This window comes from Dermacentor andersoni, chromosome 4 (genome assembly GCF_023375885.2).
Source record: "Dermacentor andersoni chromosome 4, qqDerAnde1_hic_scaffold, whole genome shotgun sequence".
NCBI classification, from domain to species: domain Eukaryota; kingdom Metazoa; phylum Arthropoda; class Arachnida; order Ixodida; family Ixodidae; genus Dermacentor; species Dermacentor andersoni.
Window position 1 is genome coordinate 63,519,133 of NC_092817.1, and position 24,652 is coordinate 63,543,784.

A 24,652-nucleotide genomic window follows, 5' to 3' on the forward strand; every position below is an offset into this window, starting at 1 on the left:
CGCGGCTTTTTACTTCTTTCACTGCACTCCCCACAGGGTGTAGCGCCTTTCGCTTTATTCGGCAGCGTTGCCCTCTCTGCCGGATTCCTGACCCACGCGGAGGTGCAGTTTGCCATTAAGGGGCCCACATACACAGCTTCTCTGGTCATCCTTCTTCATAGAATGAAAGGGCACTGAGTTTTTTTTTTTTTTTTACATTTTGTTAGGCGTTGTACCTGAGCGCCTGGCCCTCTTCCTGAATTTCTGTCGGGGAAATCAGAAACCACGTCTCTGAAGCTAGCTGTTTCATCCTCCTTTTTGTGTGTATGTTCTGCTGCCACTGAAGGCAGGATTGTGGCCTTGAGGCTTGAGGCAGGATTGAGGCTTTTGATAGTACTGGGTGCTACTACTCTGTAGCCTCAAGCCACTGATTGCCACATACTCATCGGGCAGGTGTGCTCAACTCTTTAAAGACATACCCTCCTGCCTGTTCTTAACCGTCAGGCTCAGATTATCCGCTTGGGTCTCGTAAACCTACATTATGCTCATTAAATCTGCCAGTTGTCTGACGTTATCAGCCCCTGCTTCTCTCACCCACTATGCAAAATTACCTTTCAGGCCACATGCAAACTCGACAAAGCTTTCATTAAGCTTCTTTCTTTCTTCTAGAAATCTCCTCCGAAATTCCTCTGCGGAGAGCCTATATTTTGCGAGCAAAGTTGACTTCACTGAACTGTACACGCCTGCCTCGGCTGCGCGCAGTCGGGCTACGACTCGCAAGGCTTCTCCCGGCAGCAACTCAAGCAACCACTCCGGCCATGTGTCCTGGTGAAATGATCTCGTCAAACAAATCCGTTCAGAATTAATCAGGTAGAGACCGATGTCACTGCCAGTTTCGTACGGCTGAAGCGAACTCATCATTTTCACGCTTTCGGTTTGTGGCGGCGCCGCATCCGTTCCGCGCGCTAATGTCGCTTGCTCTAGTTTTATTTCCGTGAGCTCAATTTCTGCCTGCCCTTGTTCCCTTTCGTTCTCCTTTCATTCCGCTGTTTCTTTCCTCTCGCGACATATCTTTTCCCAGGCATCCGTGATCTCGTTCTCATCGAAGCCCACTTCGTCGAAAGAGAGGGCAAGCCAGGCAGGTTCCACACGGTACTTCTGCTTACCATTACTTTGTGACACTAGCAAGAAGAAATACTATTCTATAGTTATTTTTCATAGTGACCAAGAAAGCCACTTGTAATCTCATGGCCATACGAATAAATATGGATTTAGCTATATGCTGCAGGCGTCCAAAGTATTCAAAGGGGGCGGATCACCGCAGTAACTGCACCAGCCATTCTGAAAAGCACCTGCGGCACATTTAGATATAATCCACGCACGTCTCGCATAAGTTCGACGCAGTCCCAATGAGTGTACTATTGCACAGACCGCACGTTAAACCGCACACGACTGCAGACAAAAACACAGTCCTGTCTTCATTTCAGACTGACTGTTTCCCAGAAAATGCGATTTTATTGTTCATTCTCTTGTTCAACACTTCAAACAAAGAACGCAATATAATCCCACGAGTAATCGCCTTCATTTTCTCCGTCAAAAAATGGGGCACCCTCTATACAGGAGCTGAAGAAGGAACCGCGACATTGAAGACTGCACTCACGTTCGCTTGATCGGCGCTTGTCATTATGCGTGATCAAGAGTGGCGGACGCCGACGCCTAAGCGGGAGTTTCGCGATCCACACGCACGCTTCTGTAAACTCCGTTAAAGAAATTTATTGCGGAAGCCATATGAAATTTCAAAGCTCAGATTTGGTCTATTCAACGGCCCTATAACATAAAGCTATTCCAATATCTTTTCATTCCAATCTCCTGACGTCAAATTTGCGCAACCGCCGACGCAAGCATCGGGCGGTCACCCACAGGATTGTCTGAACACACCAATCAAACGCTCTCCTCGTTCATAGGAGGTCACTTTTGTTTGCTTGAAAAACGAAGAACATTGCCTATACTGAGCGGCTTGTCTTATCTAATTGACTGACGAGAGGCGAGAAGCACGCTCAAGTGGAGAGGGATTCGATAGGGCTGAGCCAATGCACTGAAAATCAATAACCGGATGAAGAGGGTGGTGCCGGCGACTGCGATTGGTTCGATATCTATTACGTGGCTTGTGGGGGCTCGTCGACAATCGCGGCCTCATGCGACGGAAGCTTAAGAATGACGCTAAAACGGACCCACAGCAAAGAAGAGTTGGCAAAACGAAGTCGTGAACGTGCCAAAAGTGCTCCAAAACGTTACAGAGCCCCCCACACAAAAAAATTTATTACAGCAAATAAACCCATGCTTTCCGGCAGGTGCGAGTAGCCAGTGCCTCAGCGATCGGCGGCATCCATCTTTTATGTTTTTTGGAATGGGGCAGCCTGCGGCTATTCAAAAGAAAATTAAGTTTTGTTCTGCTTATTAATGCATCTTTAACGCGTACACGTCACTCTGGCGCAAGGAGCTTTACGGTTTTCTGACGTCGCGTGACAGGCAGGTGAAGTGGGCGCTGCCAGAAAACTTTTGACCAATAGCCGAGGGCTAAGGGCGAAAATGTGTTGAATCAGAAATGACAATTTTTCTTTTGCTTGGTTAAATCATGCATAATCAGTGTATACACGTGATGTCATATGGGGAGCTATCGCGGTTTTCGTGACGTCGCGTGACCGACAGGTGAAGTGGGGGTGTTCCAAAAAAGTTTTCGAGCAATTGCGGTGGGCAGATTGTATAATTGGAATAGAAAAGGTTGGAATAGTTTTACGTTATAGCGCTCCAGGCTTATTTTCATGAGAACACGGAAAATATATCTAAAACACGTAGATAGGGAGTGTTCTACACTTAAATGATGTTTAGGTGTTACTCTTAAGCAAGACGAAATGAAGGGTGTACCTTTGGTTCTGGAGAGCAAGCGACTCTGTATACGGCTCGACGCTACGTAGTAAAAAGGGCACGGCCATTTTCTTTTCCCTTCCCGTCTCGGGACCAGCAGTTGCAACGACTGTATACGAACACTACGGTGCATCGTTGTATGTTCCAGCACTCAAAGTAAGCCCTCTCAACTGTCATGCTTTCTTTCGGAAGTGCAACAATCACTTCAGAAATGGGAAATGACCAGATCGTGATCATTCGTTGGCTATATTGGACGTCACCTTTCGGGGACAGTCAAAAAAGCGTCTTCATTGATGGCTGGAAAATGTTTAGTTGCTACGTTTTTCTTTCTTTCTTCTATGACATAAATAAATAGATTTGGCACCCTGAAATATGTACTCGATAATGTTCAAAGGCGCGCGAGGCGGCCGCCGTATTAAGTTGTCAAAATCTCACTAACTCCATCTCGCAGAAGAAATTTCAGAGACACCAAAGGAATAGCCCTGTAGAAATTTCAGTCTAATCGGCACAAAACATTATATCAGCATGCAGGGGCAACAAACCATGACACCCAAACTATCTGTTTACATATAAAAAAGGCGTAGACAGTGTATGTGCACATAGCAAAACAAAAACAAACATGGAACAACAAATTTGGCGCGTCAGCCGTAGTCCGGCCTTGGTATATATATATATATATATATATATATATATATATATATATATATATATATATATATATATATAAGTCAAGGAAAAATTCTGTAGGTCCGGTAGATAGGTCGTTGAATAAACGAAGGAGCACACTTACGAAAACTGCAGTCTAACGTTTCGGCCGTGGCCCGGCCGATAGGTTAAAACGTGAGAAATGCAATCTCGTAATGTGCGCCTTTGTTCAATCAACTGATACATAGCTATATATATAAATATAAATACGATTCACATGCACAAACAAACAATCACTGTTTGCTTCATTTAGCTGCGCAAAACATGGCAGTCTGTGTCATCAGGAGGAGGCTAAGTAAGGCTAGTGATGGACACAGGATTCCAGGGATCATCTCGACCGACCTCTTCTCGAGTCACATGAGCCCAGCTCGTATCCGCAATTTGCCAAATTTCGTCACTCCGTCCAATTCTCTGCCGATATTGACTCAACTTCGTCGGCCTTGGGTATCAGCTTGTTCCAATAACAAGACTCCCAGCGCCGTGTCCTTTTTATGCCGACCAGTATTTTGTTCACAGCGGTTCGTGCACAATGTATCCCTAATTGGAGCCGGACGCCGAACCACCCCTTAAAGAATTCACAGCGTATTAGTAAAAACTTAGAGCGCTAGAAACATGAACGATGTAGAGAACGAAACACGTACACACCAAACGCGTTTTCTTTCTCTATGTCTTTCGTGTTTTTAGCGCTCTAAGATTTTATTAATATGCGTTACGAGCTAGCCAACCTATCCAACCTTTTGCAATTCACGCCGGTTCTTGATGTTTTCTTCACGCATGGGAAGTGAACAGGCAACGAAGCCACGCAAAGCATAGGATAAATCATATTTTTTATCAAATTTATATGAAGCTATAAATATGAGGAGGTTATATTTGCGTTCAGCGTTTTGTTCCTACTAAACGAAATAGAAAACAGTTTTGTTGAGCTACGTTGTTTTTGAGATCCCATCGCGGTTGAACAAAAAGAAAGAAGCCGCACTACACTGAACTAAAGAATTATCTGTACGATTATATTGTGCACCATGTAAAACCAGAACTGTTAAACTAGAATAGATGGCATCAACGTTCCTCGGGTAAATAATTGAAAACATAGCTTAGTATACACTATAGACCGCAGAAGGTCCTCAATAGCACATGCATAACAAATATGTTGCAGAAGTTAGTAGATTCTGTCAGTAGATTCTCTTGTATAGCAAAAATCTAAACGGTGTCATCTAAACGGTGACACATTGGCGAGTCTTACAGATTTTATATCAAGGACGTTCTTGTGCTTTGTACTCGTGTTGACTCTTCCGTGATCGAATCGGACAGAGTTTGGAGTTATCGCCTTCCAAGCGCGCTCATCATAAAGAAATTGGCTACCATCGGTGATATCGTCGCTACGTGTCTGCATTTTGACTACGTCAACTTCATAGAAAGAATTTTTTTTTTTTACAAATGTCGTTCCATGGGTGATCCAGAGCTTCGTGTGATGATGAATCGGACAATTCTAAGCGACAAGCTAGTCTATTGAGTTGTTATTACCCCTGCCTTCCCCTATTAAATCTTCTGGTGCCTTCTTGAGTGACCTGATCAAGGAAGTGTGTGCGTTGGCGTTCATGACCAACACTTTGCATGTGTCGTCGGTCTCGGCTCAATGAGTGTTGACATCGAAGTGACGTTGACGCCATTGACAAGGCGACTAACGTGCCGCATGTTTGTTGCTGCTGTCTTTGTGATCAACGATGCGTTCAAAAGCATACCGAGGTCAACAGCTGCAGAGAGGAATGGTAAAGGATGAGCCTGCCCGTTCGGCAAACGCTCTACGAAGTGGCAAGGCGGACCGTATATAGCTAATACTAATCTCTTTTTCTTTTTTGTGTCTGTGTCTATGCTCACGTGCAAATCCCGAATTAAAAGCTCAATCTACCAAAGGAATCCGATAAAAATACTCCTCCTCAAGATTTAACTTCCCCGTGACATTAAAATACGAATTAACTACATCCGCAGTGCGTGAAAAAGCACATTTCACCTCCCCTAAAGAGTAACTGAGTTCGACCGGTGACTGCAAACATGTGGCGTAGTTACATAGGCGAAGATATCGCAGCTGCTGAACTTCGCTGTGACAACAGTGGTGCAAGAACGTCGCTGCGCTATGGTCAGAGCTCGCCGGTAGATCTTAAGCTCCAATATATTATTCTACCACATCGATGGCCTCAAATGTCATGGTGAAATTTGAATGCGTATAACGCTTATTAATTTGTAGCAATCGCCATATCCCATGAAGAGAACGGTAGACCACGTCTATAGGCGAGTTCTTCGTTTCTCGATAGCGAGGACAGAAGCTTAGTCAAGTGAGAGCATTACGCGTGAACGGCGTTCAGCGAACACTTATGCTGTGCAACCGTTTCAAATAGCAATTCTCAAGCATGCACGTTTTATTCGGCGCATTGAGCTCTTGCTGGTCGATATTATAGACCTCTATGTTGCTCTTTAAGAGTCGGGCAGCCTACCGCGACGCAGTTATCACGCTTTCTGTCTTTCTCCCTTAACAGGACATTTCAGTGTCATCAGGGAAGGACGCAAAAAAAATTGTTTTGAGTGTAAATAAAGCCACCTCCACCGAAGAAACTTTCAAAGGAGTGCAAGTGAAAGAGCTATCTATATATGTGGCGATAAACAAAATAAAAACAAGGAAACCTCGAATGACGTCTTGAAAGTAGCATGAGCAGAACAATACAACCTAGTGCCGATTCGTTTCGATGTGGAAGAGAAAAAAAGGGATCGCAATGAATCCTGCTGAATGTTTTCCCAGATCCTGTTCAATAGGACGACGAAAAATATTGTTCCAAGTTCGAAGGCGCACTTGTGTGGAAGGAGATATTCGCTCCCTTTGGACGACGAAGTATACGCCAGTTTAGGCTGGGTTTTATAGATCTCTTTCTGCAGGATATCACTTGTTGGTTTTCGTTGTGCGGGCAGCGAAACATTGAGGGCACGTGGCGCACAGTGGATGCCGTGGTATTTTTCCCGAGAACGCATGGTATTTTCGTATAAAAAGGCACGCTCTAAATGCAACAGTTCAACAAGTGGTTTTTCCCGGGTGTTTTACCATTAGTAATGCTACTGAAAGACATTCACACTGTTTCGATTCCGTAAGCTAGTTTGATTGGAATGATAAACTGTTGACGAAGGCTGGCCATGAAGAACATGTAATGTAGAAAGACGCTACGGCTACGTTTCAACAGTGTGTTAGCTGTGCTTTTTTCAAGGGAAACAGCATGCTTATATGCGCTAATTCAGTTGAAGTTGGCAAGTCAACTACGCCGACGCCTTCCAATAAGGAGGCCATGAAAATGGCACAACATTATGAATATTACCTAAAGCGCTACTCTATCGATGTTTGCTTTGGTGCGATGCATACAGCCAACCTCTGGCCTCGTCAATGCACGTTGCGAGGAGCGAATGCTCTCTTGCGATAACATGCCGTTGCCTATTGAGGTCAGAAGTTGGATACGTGTGCCTGAATGGCAAGGTTAAATTTTCTAACACGAAATCGCAACATGTGCCATTCCCTCGCTAGGGTGTGTGTTACATACGCCGCTGCTCTCAACCGAAGTTTCACCGCAGGTGGAGTATTGTGTTATTGTACGTAAGAACTTGTAGATGAGGTCACTTGTCCCTTGACTATATTATCTATCATGTAGTCATAATGTTACTTTACCAACAAGAGTCACATTTCTGCCATCTTGGTGAAGAAAGTAGCGAAAGAGGCTGATTTTACAGCGGAGCTGCTGTACGCTAGGTCCTGGCGGTGTGTGTGCGTAGGCAAAAAATATGGCGACCAACCCAGAGCTAACAGAGCCAAAGCATAAAGCAAAAGTGCATCGCCAGGCACACCCCAGCTGCGTTTAATTGTGAGGAGTCTCAAAACGTATTGTGATAAAAAAATATCGTAATAAAAAAGTAAAACTGGAATAGACACTGTTTAGTGTGGATTTCGGTTTGACGTTATGGGCTCTACAAGCAAACCACGTAACTTTATCTCAATTGCCTTCCACCCGTACAACGGGTAGGCTGCGTGCGGTAAGGACTGCAGAAGAACAGCGCGCCACCGATGAACAACGTCGTGACCAGAAGCGGGAATGTGCGCGGCGATGGCGGGCGGCACGTAATGCGGACAATGATTGCGTCGCAAACGTCAAGCGTATGCACCTTTGGTTGGTTAACCCTTACCAACTCCACTCTCATGGTAATTGTGGGTGACTTCAACATAGACGTGTATCGGTAAGACTAAAAGCGGTTCGTGGCGTTTCTCTTGGAAAGGTTCGCCATTCAATGTGACACAAACATCAGTGTGCCCACGACGCGTCATCGGTCGTGTACAGACCTCACATTGGCCAAGAAACTTCCCAATGTAACCACACCTGCCTTCGTTGCTTAGCGACTATGGTGTTGGGCTGCTAAGCACGGCTTTGCAGCCCAACGTACTTAGATTTAGGTCTACGTTAAAAAACCCCAGGTGATCCAAATTTCCGGAGTATGTCACTACAATGTGCCTCATACTCAGAAAATGGTTTTGGCGCGTAAGGCCCCGTAATTTTTCTCACTTTCACCACAGAGCCACTGACAGCATGTCATAGCGATCATAAAGCGATGGTCAACTTGGTGACCAAATAATAAATCCAAAAAAGCAAACAAAAGAAGGTTAGAAAAAAAGGTCTCGCCCGAATGGCGAAACTGCGACATTTTTTTTAACATCACTACGTGTGAAGGAGTGACAATAGCACGTGCTCAGACGCCAAATACGTTTATTACCTCCTTCATAGAAACCATGGATCCCTCCCGCAATGCCGGGAATGTGCCATCGCAAGCTCTTCGCAAGTGGCATTCGGTATAAAGTTCGCTGAGAACAATGCTCCGCAATTATCCCGTACGAGGAGGTCCACTGCTTGAGTTCCTTGCCTCTGAAAATTTCCGTTATCCATAAGACGAGGCTTCTGAAAGCTGAACAAAAACGCCTTCTCATGCGTAAGCAGCCTGAATGAGTGATAATAAGTATCTGTGTGGTCACAATTTACAGTCCTGAACCTAATTTTCCGTGGCTACAACAACGACGTTCCCACGGCTACAGTTCCGCATCGTAATGACCTTGCTTAAATTATTTGCGTGTTTGAGTCGGCAAAAGTTTATATGTGAGTTAACACTAAAAATAAGAGCACCCCCGCAGTCTACAAACGTTTCCATTGTTTACGGAGCCATTAGCAGCCTTCCGTGTTACATTATATTTTGTTCCCTGTCATGAATGTCCAAGACATGCTGTTTCGAAGCACTGTGATGTTCGGACTACTTTACGAATGCGATCTCTGGGGCGAAGTCCACAAAGCGTTCAGTATGTCAGAAAAATTTATCATTGCTCCTTCCCATAATTGACTTTAATAGAAAGCGTAACTCCAGTGCAAGCGTATAATCACCGACAACGTTGACAAAATATTGCCGCCAACTGATAATTTGATAATATTTAGAATCCGGTCACTCGCGAAGAGAAAAAAACAATGCACTATCAGCATAACTGAAACCAAAACAGTAAATAACTGATCGGACCACTTATAACACGGCATAACATGAATTGGAGACATGAAATCGCTCTGCTTGTCTGTTTCTAAGCATAAAGGAGTCCCGATCGTGCATGGAAGAGTCTCTTTTAATCAACTCGCGCGTGAAGCGAGTAGTGTTGTACACACTTGAGCGTACCAGTGGTTAGGTAACGCCAGTAATCGCTCTAGAATGTACAATGGTACAGGTGTTAATAGCGAGCGGACTTGATCAACTAGTCAGTTCAACGGACTAGTCAGTTCCGATTTCGATGACCGACGGCTGTGCTCGGCCTTATCGTTGTAGTTCGAGTGTTGTTTCTTAATCTGGGCAAACGTTAGGACAAGAAGGGTTAGATCTTTAGCTCTCAGTATCACAGCGCTGGATTCTACATATGTTGACAACACAGCCGGACAATATGTCTGAAATTGAAATCGGTCGCCTTACGATTTGACGAGCACGCGTGTGGAGCAGGCGTTCAGTACCGCTCGTACCGGGCACATTCCGAATAGAGGTCTTGAACTGCAATTTTCCCATTTGCACGCTTTTCAAAAACTACGCCATACATTTATCTCTCTCTCTCTTTATTTATTTCGCTCCGGCGACGCACATTGTGTATTGCCCCACCTCAGTCCCTCGCACTCTTTCTGCAATACTGATTGTTCACTATGACCCGTCACTCATTCATTGTTCACTGATGACTAAACAGTGGGTGGGTGCCATTGCTTAGTGCTTAAAAAAAGGTCACACATAGGAGTACATGAGCTGATTTCAGCAATTTCTCGCGCAGTTGACTGATTCACTGCACTGAAATTTTATTTAGCATGAAATACTCCATTTCAAAAATATGTTGTTGACGAACCGAATACTTAACCTTTCCTGTGGCAAGAAGAGCAGAGCACCACTGAGGGATCACGTAATTACTGTAATACACTAACCTCTCTTTTGCTCACCGTCATATATGCACAAATATAGTTGTTCCACTTCAAAATTTGAAATAATCTTCAGCAGACATGTTCATTTAAGGTGAGATCTGCGAGTTGGTGGATGCTCTTGGAGTAAGCGACATTGCTTTCTTAAGAGAATGAATAGGCTGATTCCTTTTTTTTTTTCTTGTTCTGTTCCTCGAGCTTATATGTGGATAATTATCGGAGCTAGGTACCCCTTGCACAGAAGCATGACAATCCCGTTGGACCTAAATGCACATTCATGAAGTACACCTCTCCCTCTCATGCTGGCATTCACAACACTACTCCCCTGCCCTAACCCCCCTCCCCACTCCTTAAACATAAAGAAAAAGCCGTCGTCTTGAATACAGAGCAATCTGGGTGATTTCAGCGTACCTGTTGATCAATGGGAGTACTGGAACTGCTGAAAAATGTATATTTGCATTATACAGGTCGCTTTTTTTTTTGAGCATCTGTATGCAATTATCCTGCACTGCATTTATCGAACATTTTTCGAGCATGCGAGAAGCGTATCCAAATTACGTCTAAATTTTCTTGCTTATTAAAAAAAATTCAACACAGTCCAAAATACGAACAAAAAATTAATTTTCTGTGCCTTTGCTAAAAGAACCTCCACCAAAACAAAAGAAAAAGTGTTTTTCATGTCGGAAGGCCGATGAGTCGTCAAATTTTCAACGTGCTCTATATTTTTTATTCCCTCAATTCAAGGGCTGAATGAGAAAAATGACAACTATAACCTTGCTGTATAAGGAAGAAAAAGTATGGCTCATGCAACGAAAAGCAAGAATCAGATGAAAAGGTTCTGGGTGGAAAGATCACTGCTTATGACAGCTGCAACACTGTGGTCGTTTAAACGAGAACATATGGTTTACTCACCCACGTGTTCTTTGTGCGTGTGCTAAGCCTTTTACCAAAGCAAGCACCTTCGTTGGGAAAAATGAGGGCGTCTTGTTCACGAAAAAGAAAACCACAGTTTTTTGTAAAAGGGCTTGAAACCTGCGATGTAGCGAACAAAGCTTTTAAAGAATCAGTAGATCAAACTTGCAAGCCACAATTAATTGTGAGCATAGGATCTGGCGTTTTCTTTTTTTTTGGACATGGTCTAAGTAATTAATTAATGGGAAATCAGACATCCACCCGTTCGTAGCAAATGCTAGGAGTCCCGGACCAGGACTAATTTTTCTTCAACTGTGAGGCTTTTGTTTCGAGGAACCCGTATGGGTTTCCTTTGTAGCATTTGCTACGAACGGGTGGATGTCTGATTTTCCATTAATTCATTACTTCTCTCCAGCTTGCGGGTTTCCGCAGAACTCCTACGTCAAATAGTCTAAGTAGTTGCTGAGCGACGTGACTGGGCGAAAATTAAATAAGGAGAACTGCGCGAGCATTTCTCCCTGTGATCGGACGTTTCTCTCCTTGTGATTTTGCAAGCCGCCATTTCCCGCTTCTGTATTACGCTGTAGTAAGAGTTAAAGCAAACCCGCTCAGCATCGCAGCCACGGACCTGAGAACTTTTCTAATATGACGAACAATAGGCTGATATTTATGTCATTACTTTTATATACGAAGGCCTTACGGCATCCTTCTATTTTTTGTGCAAATCCGTTAGTTGCCAAAGTATGACAGTGTCGTCACTGGTGCAGTGACACTGACAAAACTTACTAGCGATTATGCGTCCAGGCTCAGTGGGCTTCAATAAAGAGTGCGCCGTACGCACAGCTCAAACATCTGATAGTACCAGAAACAAAACAAGTTTCACTCCGCTTTTTTATATCTCATTTTTGTTTCCGGAGCGTTCGAGGAATGCGCTTTTCAGGAAAACGGTAATTGTGGCGCCAAGGTACTTGGCAGAGCACTTCGGTGACACGAATATCTCTATACTCGTTGTATTCTCATAGAACTTCTGCTTAACAGGAATAATGTAATCCTCACGTGTCTTCGACTCAGCCGTGTCAGCATGCGCTCTATAACGTAAAAATGTTATTCGGCTGATTTTTCCTTACATACCTGCAGAACATTGGGTTCTGGTTATACCTTTGAAATTAAGCCAGCAGAAAAAGCGGCATTACACAATGTGGCCCACTTGCAAAAAAAAAAAAAAAATGTGAACAAATTTTTCAAGCAATTAAACGAGGTATATACGCATCGCCAATACAAAGCTATTGATATTTACTTAATTGTTTACGAAGCGTATGCGAGGAGGTGGCGCTTCGTGGAGACGCCGGCTACTCGTTTGCTTCAACGGCAGATGAAAAGGAAAGTAATTTGCGAGAAGTAGAGCACTAGCAATACCGAAAATACCGAATGGCGAGTTCCATCCAAGCAATTCGCAAGTCGCGACGGAGATGTCGCATCAATGCAGAAGTGCAATGTAGTGTTCGTGAAAATAAAAGAAAAATGGAAAAACAACAACCTAGAGACGACCACAATAGATCCACATGCAACATGCACTGCATCATGAAGCTCCTGACAACGCTCCAAAATTCACCTTTCTTGAAAAATTCTTCCATTGCGTGCGCTGCCCGTGTGCGTAGTTAGTCACGCTATTGGCCACGCACACAATAGAGAGAGAGAGAGAGAGAGAGAGCAAGGAGAGGAAAGGCAGATAGGCCAACCAGACGAGTGTCCGGTTTGCTATCCTACACTGTGGATAAGGGAAAGGGGGAATACAAACAGAATAAGAGGAAAGGAGTGATTACTGAGTGCACGTGGGAGGATGCACAGGAGCACAAGGAAGTAAACAGCGCAGGAGCAGAGGAGGAAGTAAGCATTCGTAAAACACCACTCACAGCCACAGGCGGCGCAGCTAGGTCGCTTTGCCGCTGAAAGGCTAGACGGCAGTTGTAGACCTAGCAAGGGGTCCAGCTTATGCAGTCGCCAATTTAAGAAACTTGGAGAACTCCAGGAAGCTTGGGGCCTTTTGCCTGCAAGCAAAGTTCCCTGGCAGCGTCCGTCCTCACCAAATGTTTTGGACGCCTTTAGTGTTTTTCAGAGACAGAGGTTTTCTATCAAGAATCTGCAGTAGTCTGCACAGTTGTCGGCGGTGGGCATTTGTTACGCTGTGTTAGAAAAGTGTTTCATAAGAGAAGAGTGGTTTATTGGGCTAGTTCATGCATATTGACAATGTGATGGTTCCAGCACGTAGAGACATAAGCGCTTAGAAAAAAGAAATGCGCACGATTTATTGGATTCTTCAGGGGAACAAACTGGACTATTAGCTTGCGCTATCCTGGGTAGCAAGTATTTTGTTTGTCACCGTATGATTGTTTTTGTAGTGCGGCTGAGCATGATCGACATGTTGACCTTCATAATAAGGTCCATTGTAACTAATGGTGAAGATTGAGCCCCATTTATAAACGAAGTGTATGTCGAAATTCGGGCGCAGATTTTGTTAAGAGCGCAAAGGGTATCCGTCTTTAACAAAAAAGTGCATAGAGAAGACCCATCTTTCTATGTGCCTCACTTGCCAAGGCATCTAAACTATTATTTGTTGTGATTACACAATGAACACGGAGCCAATAGGCACTATATCAATATGTTGTTATTTCACTATGGTGTAGGTTCTCGTATCCCTAATACTTAAGCGTCCTGCACTGTTCAATGTCAAACTTTTCTTTAATAAGATATACTTATTTTGGTAAACTTCTTATCTAATTTTTCCTGCCTCCAGAATTTCAATCAGAATTCCTGCATCCTGCTGATCCTGGTCCTGATTCCTGCATCCTGATTTCCTACATCCAGAATTTCAATGAGAATTCAATTTTTTTCAAATCCGCGATCTTTTGATTAATGGATTGATTCGAGGTCGGAAATAAAAAGAAAGTAATGAAATTATATCGTTTATTTTTTTTCTTTTTTATACATCAAGAGCTTGAAGAAATAGAGGCGCTTTTCGGAATCCTGCAACGCATACTTTCGCCCATGTTTAAGCAAGACGACCGCGACAGTGCTCTAAGCACAAGCTCCTCTGTTTTATTTCGCCTACGGATATGTAAGTACAATCACGTACAATGCATTGTAAAGAGCGCAATCCAATGCCACCAGCGGAAATTATTAAACAAGAGCTAAGTGACTCATTCAGCTCCAATCGAGATTTCTTGTATTAAGTGTAAAAAACACGCAGGGTGAAATTACTTACACCAGCCACACCACCCGCGAGCTGCCATTCTATCGCATCTATTTCGTACGTGGCTTCCCAAGTGAGGAAAAGTAACACTGAGCAGCAGGGTCAGGTGTAAAAAGAGCTGCAAGCGAGTGAAGCTCTTCATTCTTTCACTGACTACTTTCACGTTCCATTGTCCGGGCTCATCGGCATTCTTCGCTCTCTTGGCACCGACACACGAGAGCGGAATTTTTCGCGCCGTACACAAATAGCATTTCTTTTCTTTCATACTTTTCCTCCTGCCGTTGTCCTTTGACCCGCACCCCGTAGTCTCGGAGATGAAGGGAAAGGTACGACGCTCGGTTTCCTAGTCACGCTCGACTACGAACTGCATGACGGCTTGCAAAACGGGCCTCCTTTCTTCCCAGGCCAAGTTTTAAGAGCGCTTGGCTTTGACGACTGTCCTCACGCACTGTCGGTGACAGAGTTTTTAGGCAGAGGATCCAACCATGCATCGCACCGTTCATAATAAATCAGGCATTTGCCAGAAATCTGAATCCTCGCTCTCCTACCTTTTTTTTTTTTTTTTTGCTTTCTTAATACGGGACACCGAAGAGAGAAGGTAGCAAACAGAGTGGAACTCTCGTGAGTTGATGAAATCGCACCAGCTCAATAAAGGCTCAGAATGGTCTTGTGGTGAAATAATGCCGTCGAACAGCGCAAGAGCAGTACAAACTCTGCTTTCGCCTGTAACCCTATATGATTCGAATTATAAAGGACATCTTCAAGTGGTTGATTGCCCGCTATCGTCAAAAAGAAACCGTTTCACCTTCAACTTGTTGCGCATTACTTGAGGAGTTACGCGGTTACTAAACGAACCACATATTCTTATCTCACGGCAAGATATATATATGTATATATATGTATATATATATATGTATATATATATATATATATATATATATATATATATATATATATATATATATATATATATATATATATATTAATATATATAGTAGGCACAGAGGGATTCTTCAGGCTACCTTTCAAACGTAAAGAACTTGAGTGGTGCTACAAGGTAAACAGAACAAGTATTTAATTTCGACAGTTTCGATCGGTGGACCGATCTTCATCAGGGTTTACAAAAGGGTTTACATTTTTTTGTAAACCCTGATGAGGATCGGTCCACCGATCGAAACTGTCGAAATTAAATACTTGTTCTCTTTACCTTGTAGCACCACTCAAGTTCTTTATATATATATATATATATATATATATATATATATATATATATATTTATATTGTCATGGGTATAAAACTCTTTACACGATGTATTTACAACAAATAAATAGACCGCAGCTGAGCATCCCGAGAGGCTTTTGCCACTTCGTCTTCACCTTCGCCGATATTGTCCTCTGTTCCCACCGTACCACGACGTCTGGCGGAAAAAGAACCGTCGCGGTGCTTCAGACGGGGCCATCGCTAAAGGAATAGTATGGTTTATTAAGCCGAGAGACAGGTACGACGGCAGGTGATGTGGAACCAGGTGGTATGACGAAGGTCACGGAGATTATCTCGTAAGTAACATTGGCCACTTGACGTAGAACGCGGTAAGGGCGTGCATGGACAGCTCACGCTGTCCATGCACGCCGACCCAATCCTTGTGGTCGGCGTAAACGTACTTCGATAGCATGTCAGAAATGGTCCGATTAAGTCGCTTAGTAAGGCCGTTGGTCTGGGGATGATAAAGGGTAGCCAGTCCGTGCTTGGTAGAACATGAGCGTAGCATATCGGCGATGACTTGGGAGAGGAAAGTGCGGCCGCGGTTGGTAAGGAGCTGTCGCGGGCGCCATGTGCTAAAATGATATCCCGGAGTAGGAAATCTGAGACGTCGGTTGCGCAGCTCGCGGGAAGTACCCGAGTGATGGCACAGTGCGTTGCGTAATCAGTAGCGACATCGATCTACCTGTTGTCGGAGCTAAACTCGGGGAAATGGCCAAGGAGATCTAAACCTACGCGAATGAATGGCTCAAGCGGAATGTTGATCGGCTGTAAGTACGCGGCAAGAAGCATTGCTGCCTTTTCCGATGTTGACAGGGCTTGCAAGCAGCTACATAGCATCTCGGAGAGGGCTATGCCTACACAAGGGCCCTCAGGAACGGAGGAAGCCTAAAAGCAGTCAAAAAGAAACTAGGAATAGGCAAGAATCAATCCAGAATAGGCAAAATGTATGCGTTAAGAGCCAAAGCCGGCAATATCATTAATAATATGGATGAGATAGTCCAAGTGGTCGCGGAGTTCGATATAGATTTATACAGTACCCGTATCACCCATGACGATAATGGAAGAGAGAATAGTCTAGAGGAATTGACATCCCAAAAGTAACGCCACCAGAAGTAAAGAAAGCCTTGGGAGCTATGCAGCAGGGGAAGGCAGCTGGGGATCAGGTAACAGCAGATTTGTAGAAGGATGGCGGGCAGATTGTTCTAGAAAAACTGGCCACACTGTATACGCAATGCCTCATGACCTCAAGCGCAACGGAATATTGGAAGAACGCTAACATAATCCTAATCCATAAAAAAGGGGACGTCAAGGACTTGAAAAATTATAGACCGATCAGCTTACTGTCAGTTGCATACAACTTATTTACTAAGGTAATCGCAAATAGAATCAGGAACACCTTAGACTTCTGTCAACCAAAGGACGAGGCAGGATTCTGTAAAGGCTACTCAACAATAGACCATATTGACACTATCAATCATGTGATAGAGAAATGTGTGGTTTATAATCAACTCTTATATATAGCATTCTTTGATTACGAGAACGCGTTTGATTCAGCCGAAACCTCAGCAGTCATGAAGCCATTACGGAATCAGGATGTAGACGAGCCGTATGCAAAAATACTGAAAAATATCTGTAGCGGCTCCACAGCTACCATAGTCCTCCATAAAGAAAGCAACAAAATTCCAATAAAGAAAGGCGTCAGGCAGGGAGATACTATCTCTCCAATGCAATTCACAGCGTGTTTACAGGAGGTATTCAGAGACACCTGGATAGGGAAGAATTGGGGATAAGAGTTAATGGAGAGTACCTTAGGAACTTGCGATTCGCCGATGATATTGCCTTGCTTAGTAACTCAGGGGACCAACTGCAATGCATGCTCACTGATCTGGAGAGGCAGAGCAGAAGGGTGGGACTAAAAATTAATCTGCAGAAAACTAAAGTAATGTTTAACAGTCTCGGAAGGGAACAGCAGTTTACGATAGGTAGCGAGGCACTGGAAGTCGTAAGGGAATACATCTACTTAGGACAGGTAGTGACTGCTGATCCGGATCATGAGAGTGAAATAATCAGAAGAATAAGAATGGGCTGGGGTGCGTTTGGCAGGCATTCTGAGGTCATGAACAGCAGGTTGCCATTATCCCTCAAGAGAAAAGTTTATAACAGCTGTGTCTTAGCAGTACTCACGCACGGGGCAGAAACATGGAGGCTTACGAAAAGGGTTCTACTTAAATTGAGCACGACGCAATGAGCTATGGAAAGAAGAATGATGGATGTGACGTTAATGGATAAGAAAATAGCAGATTGGATAAGGGAACAAACGCGAGTTAATGACATCTAAGTTGAAATCAAGAAAGAGAAATGGGGGGCATGGGCAGGACATGTAATGAGGAAGGAAGAAAACCGATGGTCATTGAGGGTTACAGACTGGATTCCGAGGGAAAGGAAGCGTAGCTCGGGCGGCAGAAAGTTAGGTGGGCGGATGAGATTAAGAAGTTTGCAGGGACAACATGGCCACAATTAGCACATGACCAGGGTAGTCGGACAAGTATGGGAGATGCCTTTGCCCTGCAGTGGGCGTAACCAGGATGATGATGATGATGATGATGATGATGATGATGATGATGATGATGACGACGACGACATAACACCGTGCGGAGTGTGCGAAGCCGGGCCAGCCGAAGCGGCAGCACACACGGTCCTAAGTGCTAGCAACCCCAAGGTGTCCGGCGGTTGGGACGTCATGAAGTTCCTGAAGCGCGATTTACCGGAGGTGTTGAGCAACGACAAGGAGAAGGGAAAGACCATCAGGATAAAATTGCCCCGGTGCAATATCCCGTAGTTGACGATGAACCACCGTAACGATGGATCAGTAGGAGCAGATTCAATTTGGTAAATGAGGTTCCTCAAAGTAGCGTCATGCCGTTGCTCATTGGGCTTGTCCAAAAGCTGGGAAATAGAAAGAACACTTGCGGAAGCGTCCGTGTCGGTGTTGGTGGGCGTGTGTACAGGGTAACTGGGCAAGCAGTCGGAGTCCTTGTGTAGGCGACCAGACTACCGAATGAATATTCTTGGAGCCGCAAAACCCACCATCCAAGCCTCCCTGTGGGATCTTTTAAGTACGAGAACCAACAGAGGACGTGATGGTCCGATAGAATAGAAAAAGGCCTGCATTATAAACAGGGGCGGAATTTCGCTACTGGCCACACAAGGGCCAAACATTCGCTCCCTGTAATAGAGTAATTCCGCTCCGCAGGTGACAAAAGATGGCTAGCGTACGTGATGACACGTTCATGGCCATGTTGAACTTGTGCCAAGACGGCACTGATTACGTGGTCAATGTAATCGGTGCGCAACTTTGTAGGGGCTGAAGCAGCGAAGTGTTCTAGAACCGGTGGAGTGGTGAGCATAGTGGTAAGGTGAATAAAGGCGGCGGCCTGAGGCTCCCCTTAAAAACGGCACACTTTTCTTCAGGGAATATCTTAGACGGCGTGCTATAGTGGAAATATATTTAACACAGAGGCGGAAGTAAAAGCAAAAGCCCACAAAACTGAAGACATATTTCGCGGATTGTGGAACAGGAAAGGCTAACGGCGCGAATTTTCTCCGTGTCTGGTCGGATGCCAGTCGCATTGAAGACATGTCCAAGAACAGTAATCTCATGGTGGCCGAAATTACATTTCTTGAAGTTGAAATGTAGACTGGCCTTGCGAAAAACGGTGGAAGTACCGCTGAAAGGCGCTCAATGTCTGTGCTGAATATGGGCAAGAACACAATAACATCATCTAGGTAGCATAGACAAGTCGACCACTTCAGTCCTTGGAGTAATGAGTCCATCTTATGGTCAAAGGTAGCCGGAGCGTTGCATAGCCCAAAAGACATAACCTTGGAGTGGTAAAGACCATCAGGCGTTATAAAGGCGGTCTTTCAACAATCTAGATAATCCAGAGCAATTTGCCAATATACGGACCCTAGGTCAATGGACGAAAAATACTGTTCCCCGTACAGAACATCGAGGGCGTCATTGATACGAGGTAGTGGGTAGATCTCCTTTTTCGACATGTGGTTGAGGTGGCGTTGATCGACGCAGAATCCCCATGCGCCGTCCTTCTTTTTGACCAGCACGACAGGTGACGCCCAGTGACTTAACAATGGCTCAATGATGTCTTTCGCTAGCATCTTGTCTACTTCTGTTCTTAGGACGTGGCACTCCGAAGCTGAAGCTAGGTAGAGTCGCCGATGCATGGGTGGATTATCGTTTGTATGTATAGGATATTTGACAAGTGATGTCTGGCCTAAGGGTCGGTTGTTAAGGTCGAATATGTCCTTGTACGAAAGCAATAAACTCCATAGCTGTTCAATCTGCGCAGGTGTGAGATTCGGAGCGATCATTTTTTAAATGTGGTTGTAAGTAAATTGGCAGACCGGAAAGGCTCACAGGAAGTGTTGACGGCAAAAATGTCAACGCAGCTAACTTTTAAAGCAGTGATCGTAGCCAGGTTAATATATTTAGGCTGAATTTGCTTAGTGAGCATGAAATTCACCACAGGGAGATATGTGCGATTGTCTGTGACCCTCAGTATTTTATGCAGGACAGCAGCGTTGTAGGTGAGAACGATGGCAGTTATAGGAGCGGAGATGTAATCACCATCGGGGACTGGCGTAGAAAGGGACATATCGAAGTATATCAAGACCTGTTGTGGAACGTAAACAAAATCAATCGGTCTTAGGCGAATATCGTGTGGTGTCGAATCATCGTCCAGCAGAGCCAGGTCAAGACGCACAGTACTGAGGAACAATCGATGACCTCTGAATGGGCAGAGAGGAAGTCTAGGCCTAGTATGACATCATGGGGGCATTGGTCAAGCACAGTGAAAAGGCCGACAGTATATCAGCCTGAAATGCTCACACGTGCAGTACACATTCCGACCACGGTCACCATGCTGCCGTCGGCGATTCGCACGAGCCGAGTAAAGGCAGGCGCAATAATTTTCCTTAAATGGCGGCGTAGACGGCTGGTCATGATCGATATGTGTGCTCCGGTATTTACAGGTGCTGTGACGGGTGTGTCATCAAGTTGAATGTCAAAAAGGATGTCTTGGATGTCTCGTAAACAGTGGCAAAGAAGAATTTTATGGCGAATCCGACATTGCAGCACCACCTCGAGGGGCTGCATTGCCTTGTTTCCTGCTGGGACCATCCTCTGTAGGTCGGTGAGGGCGAGCAGTGAAGCTGGGGTGGACGCGGCTGGCGACGTTAAGGTAAGGGCGACCGAACATAGCGGTGAGTCGAAGTAGCGGCATCGGAAGCGTCGTAGTAATGACGAGGTGAAGAACTTTGGGGCGAACTTGAATTCCAGGTGTTTCGAGGTGGGGACGGCTAATGGCTCCACCTGTGATTGAAAACGTGACCGATTCAGCCGCGGCAGGAACCGATCGGTCTGTCATCAGGTGTACGCCAGTCCAGTAGATTCCGGCAGTGTAGGGATAACGGACACTGTACGGTGGACTGCGATAGGACCCAGGCATAGGAGCAGGGCAGGTGTCAGGACGACTCAAGGAGCAGGCACTGGGAAGGCCAACATTAGCAATTTCTTGGCAAACCACGGATTGCATCAGCGATATCGTCTCAGCTGTGGTGTTCCAAGACATCTGTTGAGGCGAGGCAGGAATCGCTCCTTCGAGTTCGCGGCGCACGATGCAGGTCAGGTTTTCGATTGGTGGTGGCAAGCTAGATTGGTCGGTGGGGTAGGTACAAGAAGAGGTCGTTGCAGTATTTGGAAGCCGTGTAAACTGATTGTGTACATTGCGACTTTTCGGGCTTGCTCGAAAGGGTTGCATTTATTTCTGATGGCGTCGACAGTCGATAAGTTTCTAAAGAACAGAAGGTTTAATGTGTCGTGTGCGATGCCTTTGTTAATGTATCCAACCTCGCCGGCCTCTGGCATGGACGTGTCGATCTTGTGACAGAGGGCGAGGACGTGCTGAATGTAGGACACATACGATTCAGTAGCCGTTTGAGCACGCGTGGCGAGTTGTCGCTTGGCGGCTAGTGGTCGACTGGTAGTGGATGGTAGGATGGTAGGTGGTGGAAACGTCGGAAACCTTCTTTTAAACAACTCCCAGCTGGTTAGCTCTTCCTTGTGTGTGTAAAACCACGTTCGTGGTGTTCCGTCGAGATTGAACACGACATTGACCAGCATTATGGTCGGATCCCACCTGCTCACCTTGCTCATGCGCACATGCATCCCCAACAATTCTTCTACGTCAACACCATCGAGGCCGGTGAACCTATCGGGGTCTTGTGGCTGAGGTAGAACAACGTACTGGGTATGCGTAGCCGGCATTGCAGCGGCAGACACGGTGCCTTCCGCTGGAAGCATGCTCCCAGCCTGGGTGAGACGTCCGGTCGGAGCTCCGCGACGAAGACAAGTACCCTGCACCTCCACCAAAATGTTACGGGTATAAAATTGTTTACACGATGTATTTACAAGAGATGGATAAACATCAGCTGACAATGCAGCGAGGCTGTTGGCAGTTTGTCGTCTTTACCGTCGTCGACATTGTCCTCTTTTCCCACCACAACAATATGCATATATGTAAGACCTCGCACTTGTGCCTAAATTTAAAGATATACAAGTGCCACGTAGCTGCTTAGAACCATTATAGTGGTGTTGGCCTTCACTTGGAGCAAGTGACGCAATTCTCGGTATTTAGTGTAACTGTGCATTAATAATAATCAACTTCACAAATATTATATTGAGAGCAAAAGTGACAATGAGAAAACTGCTGGCCATCTTGAACAATTTCCAATAAAAATTTAGTTACTCAATACGAGATATGCAAATATTTTTGCCAAACCTAAAAGAAGCGCATTAAGGCTCGAGAACAATGCCACGCAACTTCTCGCGGCGCAGCACTATTTCCTGTTCAGCGGGCTTTTTTTCAATCGGACACAATATATATATATGTAGCAAGCGCCAATATTCTGACAGATGCCGTAGTGGCTTGGAAAGCAATAAGGTACGTAAAAAAGGAGGCAGGGGGGGGGGGGCGCTCAGGCGCCAAGTAATTAGTACTGGTGGCTGTTTTCTATAGTGTGCAAGCTCCAACTCTCTGTACGCGTACGTATTTCAGATTTCACTGTGAGCGTAAGAACGGGACAATCGCCCGCATAAATCCGTACGTGTGGTCCCCGTAGCGCAGTGGATAGCGCGTTGGACTTCTAATCCAAAGGTCCCGGGTTCGAACCCCGGCAGGGATGCTGCCTCTTTTGTGCAGCGTGAATTTCTTCGGTTTTGTAGCTCTGTGCGCTACCACTGTACAGAGGGGCTGCATTGGAATGCACTTTTATTATGTGTGCTGAGCCTGAGGGCGTGAGATCAAACCCCGGCCACGTCGGCCGCGTTTCGATGAGAGCGAAATGCGAGAACGCCCATGCACCCTGCATCGGGTGCAAGATAAAGAACATCAGGTAGTCAAAATTAACATGGATTGTCCAACTACGCTATATCTAAAGATCATATCATGTTTATGGCGTAGAAGACCACAGAACGGTATTGTAATTTTTACTATGTATTCAATGCAAAGTAACATCATAATTTATTATGTATCCAGCAACGTAACACCATAATAAAGGCACGTAAAAAAGGAAACGGGGGAAGGGGGGGTCCACAGGTGCCAAGTAATTGGTACTGGTGGCTGTTGTCTTCTATAGTGTGCAAGCTCCAACTCTCTGTACGCGTACGTATTTCAAATTTCACTGTGAGCGTAAGAACGGGACAATCGCCCGCATAACTCCGTACGTGTGGTCCCTGTAGCGCAGTGGATAGCGCGTTGGACTTCTAATCCAAAGGTCCCGGGTTCGAACCCCGGCAGGGATGCTGTCTCTTTCGTGCAGCGTGAAATTATTCTCTTTTGCAGCTCTGTGCACCACCACTGTACAGAGGGGCTGCATTGGAATGCACTTTTATTATGTGTGCTGAGCCTGAGGGCGTGAGATCAAACCCCGGCCACGTCGGCCGCGTTTCGATGAGAGCGAAATGCGAGAACGCCCATGCACCCTGCATTGGGTGCAAGATAAAGAACATCAGGTAGTCAAAATTAACATGGACTGTCCAACTACGCTCTATCTAAAGATCATATCATGTTTATGGCGTAGAAGACCACAAAACGGAACTGTAATTTTTACTATGTATTCAATGCAAAGTAACAGCATAATTTATTATCTATCCAGCAACGTAACACCATAATAAACGCACGTAAAAAAGGAAACGGGGGGGGGGGGGGGGTCCTCAGGTGCCAATTAATTGGTACTGGTGGCTGTTGTCTTCTATTGTGTGCAAGCTCCAACTCTCTGTACGCGTACGTATTTCAGATTTCACTGTGCGCGTAAGAACGGGACAATCGCCCGCATAACTCCGTACGTGTGGTCCCTGTAGCGCAGTGGATAGCGCGTTGGACTTCTAATCCAAAGGTCCCGGGTTCGAACCCCGGCAGGGATGCTGTCTCTTTCGTGCAGCGTGAAATTCTTCTATTTTGCAGCTCTGTGCACCACCACTGTACAGAGGGGCTGCATTGGAATGCACTTTTATTATGTGTGCTGAGCCTGAGGGCGTAAGATCAAACCCCGGCCACGTCGGCCGCATTTCGATGAGAGCGAAATGCGAGAACGCCCATGTACCCTGCTTCAGGTGCACGTTAAAGAGCATCAAATAGTAAAAATTAACATAGTGTCCAACTACGCTATATATAAAGATCGTATCTCGATGGCGCAGAAGACCACACAACGGAATTGTAATTTTTACTATGTATTCAATGCAAAGTAACAGCATAATTTATTATGTATCCAGCAAGGTAACACCATAATAAAGGCCCGTAAAAAAGGAAACGAGGGGGGGGGGGGGTCCTCAGGTGCCAAGGAATTGGTACTGGTGGGTGTTGTCTTCTATAGTGTGCAAGCTGCAAATCTCTCTACGCGTACGTATTTCAGATTTCACTGTGAGCCTTAGAACGGGACAGTCACCTGCATGACAGCGTACGTGTGGTCCCTGTAGCGCAGCGGATAGCGCGTTGGGCTTCTAATCCAAAGGTCCCGGGTTCGAACCCCGGCAGGGATG

General features: G+C 45.3%; 4 non-coding genes across 4 annotated transcripts; all 4 read left to right on the forward strand.

Moving 5' to 3' along the window:
• The first annotated feature begins 22,724 nt into the window (after positions 1 to 22,724).
• Positions 22,725 to 22,797, forward strand: TRNAR-UCU (transfer RNA arginine (anticodon UCU)). Its single transcript has one exon. It is a non-coding gene; the product is annotated as a tRNA-Arg (tRNA).
• A 546-nt stretch (positions 22,798 to 23,343) lies between these two features.
• TRNAR-UCU (transfer RNA arginine (anticodon UCU)) lies at positions 23,344 to 23,416 on the forward strand. Its single transcript has one exon. It is a non-coding gene; the product is annotated as a tRNA-Arg (tRNA).
• A 548-nt stretch (positions 23,417 to 23,964) lies between these two features.
• On the forward strand, positions 23,965 to 24,037 carry TRNAR-UCU (transfer RNA arginine (anticodon UCU)). The gene has a single exon. It is a non-coding gene; the product is annotated as a tRNA-Arg (tRNA).
• A 542-nt stretch (positions 24,038 to 24,579) lies between these two features.
• Positions 24,580 to 24,652, forward strand: TRNAR-UCU (transfer RNA arginine (anticodon UCU)). Its single transcript has one exon. It is a non-coding gene; the product is annotated as a tRNA-Arg (tRNA).